The sequence below is a fragment of the Micropterus dolomieu genome, linkage group LG11 (assembly GCF_021292245.1).
Source record: "Micropterus dolomieu isolate WLL.071019.BEF.003 ecotype Adirondacks linkage group LG11, ASM2129224v1, whole genome shotgun sequence".
Classification (NCBI taxonomy): domain Eukaryota; kingdom Metazoa; phylum Chordata; class Actinopteri; order Centrarchiformes; family Centrarchidae; genus Micropterus; species Micropterus dolomieu.
In genome coordinates, this window is record NC_060160.1 from 15,027,983 (window position 1) to 15,032,547 (window position 4,565).

Genomic DNA, 4,565 nt, shown 5'->3' on the forward strand with positions numbered 1-4,565 from the left:
CCACGAGCACTAGGTCTCAAATGTTTACACAAACCTGTTATTGATTACATCAAATGCCACACATTTCTCTGTTAGTGATTCAAAGGCCTGGTAAAAATTTTACATTAACCACGCGACTGGTCGGTTTCGTTCTGCAGTCCATCACGCAAAGCATGCTGAGATTTGCTAAAGCGGTTAGCTCACAATGGCCACACACAAGGCTAGTCTGTCTCAATTGCAATTGGAACAGACAGGATAAACCTGGGACATGTGATCACAGTAAGAGTACACCTCTCCCTCCCACAGCGTACAAGCCTTTTCTATCTATTCCAAAACCAATCACCATAAAGAGGTGATGACGATTTTGTAGACTAAGGATCCCAATTATTGACAAAGGTTAAAAGAGAGAAAAATATCTCTCCCATGATTCATGGTCAAAAACAGTGCACTTGACAGACTTGAAACTGACGAAACTGAGATGACAGAGCCTCACTGACTGAAAAGGCTCTCTACAGTCCGCCGTACTCGGGGACTACAAATCGGGTCAGATTACCCCCACCTTATTACTCCAGTTGAGCCTGTGCGCCTGGGACCCCCCCGGGGGACCAGCCACAGTGAAGACGAGGTTGGGCTGGACTCTTCAAGGGCCAATCAAGCGTATCAAGCACCAATCCACAGCACCACAGTGCCTGCACATCTCAACCCTCTCAGCCGCTTCTGATATTCTGCAGAGTGTAGAGAGACTATGGCAGCTTGACGTCCTTCCCTACAGGAGTGAGAAGCTTGTCACACGTTCCAGGCAGGATCAGGATGCAGTCAACATGTTGGTGGAAAAGACCACACGAGGAGACATTGATGGGATCCACCGTTATGCCACCCCCCTCCTCAGGGTGAAGAACATGAAACGGCTTCAGGCACCTAAGGAGGCAGTGCTAGCCAATCTCCGTAGTACGGAGAGGCGCCTGTTGCGAGATCCACAAAGAGCAGCTGCCATACTGCGTGGAGATTGGGAAGCTGGATTAGGCAAGATACATTGTGATTGTGAACGTCTCTGAAGAGGAGCTGCGAGCAACAGCCGAGTCCTGGTTTATTCCACATCACATGGTAACACACAACAGAAAGAACAGGGTTGTCTTCAACTGTTCCTTCGTCTATAAGGGAGACAACCTCAATGAGCTGCTGTTGCCTGGTCCCACCTTGCGTTCTAGTTTGCTGTGCTTCATAGAGTATTCCATCGCTGTCAGCAGCAATGTCAAGGGTATGTTTCACCAGGTGAGGCTGCTCCCAGAGGACAAGCCCTTGCTTCGCTTCCTCTGGCGAAACCTGAAGACAGAGGAACCGCCCAGCATCTACACATGGCAAGTACTCCCGTTTGGCACCACATGCAGTCCCTGCTGCAGAAACATGTTTTAAACCACACCCAGCCATGCGAGGATGCCCGAGTCTCCATTGAAAGATAATTTTATGTGGACAACTGCTTGCAGAGCCTCTCATCGGTGGAAGAAGCCCACTGCGTGGTCGACAAGCAGACATCACTGCTGGCAAAGGGTGGATTTGAGCTACGTCAGTGGGCCAGTAACGCCCCTGAAGTCATTAGCCACCTGCCCAAAGAAGCCAGATCCGAGAACAGTAATCTGTGGCTCAATGAGTCAGGCACTGACCCACAAGAGCTTGCCTTGGGACTTCACTGGCTCTGCTACTCAGACACCTTGAGATATAAATACCGGATACTGGATCAACCCACACCTGGCACACTTGTACGACCCCCTAGGATTCATCGTTCCCTTCACAACGCGGGCCAAGATTCTGGTGCAACATTTGTGGAACAAACAAAGAGAATGGGACAATCCATCCCTGCCTGAGGATGTTCTACAGTCATGGCTGCTGTGGGAGGAGGAGTTACAGCATCTCTCTCAGATTGCACTGCCGCGCTGCTATGTGAGCTTTGAGATGGACTCTTCAAACCCCCAGAGAGACTTACGCATCTTTGCTGATGCATCAGAGGGAGCTTATGGTTCAGTGGCCTACATGCGTGCAGAGAGCCTGCAGGGCTGTGTAGAAGTGTCTTTCATGACTGCTAGATCCAGAGTGACCCCCCAAAAAACAGCAATCAATGCCAAAGCTAGAGCTATGTGCTGCACTGACAGCTGCCCAGCTGGCCAGTCCTGCAAAGAGAGCTGACTGTGAACATAAGCAATGTCGTTTTTTGGACAGTCACAAGAGTCCTAACATGGCTCCAGTCAGACTCCTGTTGGTACAAAGTATTCGTCGGAACACGAGTGGCCGAGATCCAGGAGCTGACCGATGCCTGGAGATATGTGGATACAGCCAACAACCAGCCGACGATATCACATGGGGGAAGAAATTGCTGTAACTGTCCAGGAAAAGCAAGTGGAGTCAGGGCCCTGCCTTCCTGCAGAAGTCACCTGAATTCTGGCCTACACAGCCGGCCACAAGGAATTTAGATGACTCTTCTGAACTGCGAAAATCTACTGTCTGCTGCTTGACCATGACCGCACCAACGCCTGTGCTGCCAGGCATCTACCAGTTCTCATCTTTCAGATCAGTGATAGAAGCTGTTGCACAGAGCCGCCATGGAGCGGCGGTGGACCATGCCACCCTTCTTGCTGAGGATTACCAGAAAGCAGAGAGAGAAGTACCGAGACAAGCCCAGCAGGACAGCTTTGCTGAAGAGTTAGCCTCTTGAAGGCTGGAAAATCAGTAGGATGCTGGTCCAGTAGGCTGCTTTCATTGGCCCCAGAGTACGACGAGACTGTAAGACTTATCTGGGTCGGAGGAAGGCTTTGCCGCAGTGACCAGCTTGAGCCAGACACCATCCACCCAGTGGTCCTGGACCCTCGACATAAAGTGACACAGCTCCTCATTCAAGATATAGACAAAAGCGGAGCGTCTTTTTGCAAAGCTACGCCACAAATACTGGATTCTATATGATCATGAAGCTGTTAAGCGTCTCCAGCGCTCCTGCCCGGACTGCCAGAGGTGGAGAGCCACCCCAATTGTGTCCAAAATGGCAGACCTCCCACAAGCTAGACTGAGGTTATTGAAGCCTCCGTTTTTCTCCACGGGCATGGACAGTTTTGGGCCCTTCAGACTGAAGGTTGGTCGTCACCACGAGAAGAGATGGGGCATTCTATTTAAGTGCCTGACAACACGTGCTGTGCACTTAGATCTCCTATCTAGTCTGGACACCAAATCCTTTCTGATGGCCCTTCGCCATTTTATTGCACGAAGAGGCAACCCAGCAGAGCTCCTGTCTGACCAGGGCACTAATTTCAAGGGAGGTGAGACAGAACTCCAGGAGGCCTTAAAAGCCTTGCACCCTATCCTTCAGGCCCATCTGGCTAAACAACAGATCAAGCCTCAGTTTAACCCCCCAAGTGCACCACACTTAAATCTGTGAAATCTGCACTGTACGCTACCATCCAGACTCAGACTGCCCCAGAAGAGGTCCTAAGGACAGTGCTGATCGAAGTAGAGGGGGTTTTAAACTCCAAGGTTGGCTTGACTGCAACCAATCAGAACAGCCCAGCGCTCCGCTATGTGGAAGTAAATGGCCAATATTCAGCGCGAGACAGTGAAGGCTTATATATAGAGAGAGAGACCTATATATATATATTGAAATAGTGTTTGATGTGCTGCTATTTGGGTGTTCCATAAGACTGTGTGTGCGTGCAGACAACAAGAAGGTAAACCCAACATTTGCTGTTAGTTTACCTCATAAGAACGTTTGCATTGTGTTTGTATGGTAAATTCCCCCGACGTACTGCCGCTCGTTTATGGTTGCTGTATAATGGTGGCGCATAGTAGTTGGCTGAACATATGTTACTGCTCATGTTAATGTACAACAATATATATTAAGGAGGTGTGGTCTTACGAGCCCGGAAGATTGTAGTACAGCAGTTATTTTTTGTAGTTCGCCACACAATGTAAACCATGTTCATTACAGTGTTAACTGATATCTTTACATGGATGTATAAAATGCAGCATCCAGTGTTTTCCAGCTAATTTACACCATTTGCCTTAATACTATTACGATTTACCATGATGCATTATTGTTGTATGTACCTATTTGAGTAGATATTTCAGAGATATGAACATTATTATTATTATTTCCTCATTTGAGTTTGTATCTGCTTTGGTTTAAGCCTTTGTCATAACACCAGTTAAAGGAAAATGTGATTTAGCATGGTTGTTATATTGTATAATTGTATAAGGCATTAATCTGTTGAATATACATATAGATTGTACTAATTATATTTCAATTATTTCTGTTGTAGAACCACACACACAAACAAACCTACTCAGCCTCTGTTTAATAAACGACTTAAAGGAACATCTTTTCTGGACTGCATTCTAACCGATGCCCCTGAGTGGCCACACAGCGTCCTAAACATTGTATACAGTCCTTTTCCAGTCATCAAAACAAGGGGAGAGAGGATGGGGTGAAGAGGAGATGAACTTGAGAGAGGATGGGGGGAGAGGAGGAAGGGAAGAGGGGATGAGGGGAGAGAGGATGAGGAGATGAAGGGAGAGAGAATGGGGGAGAGGAGGAAGGGAAGAGGGGA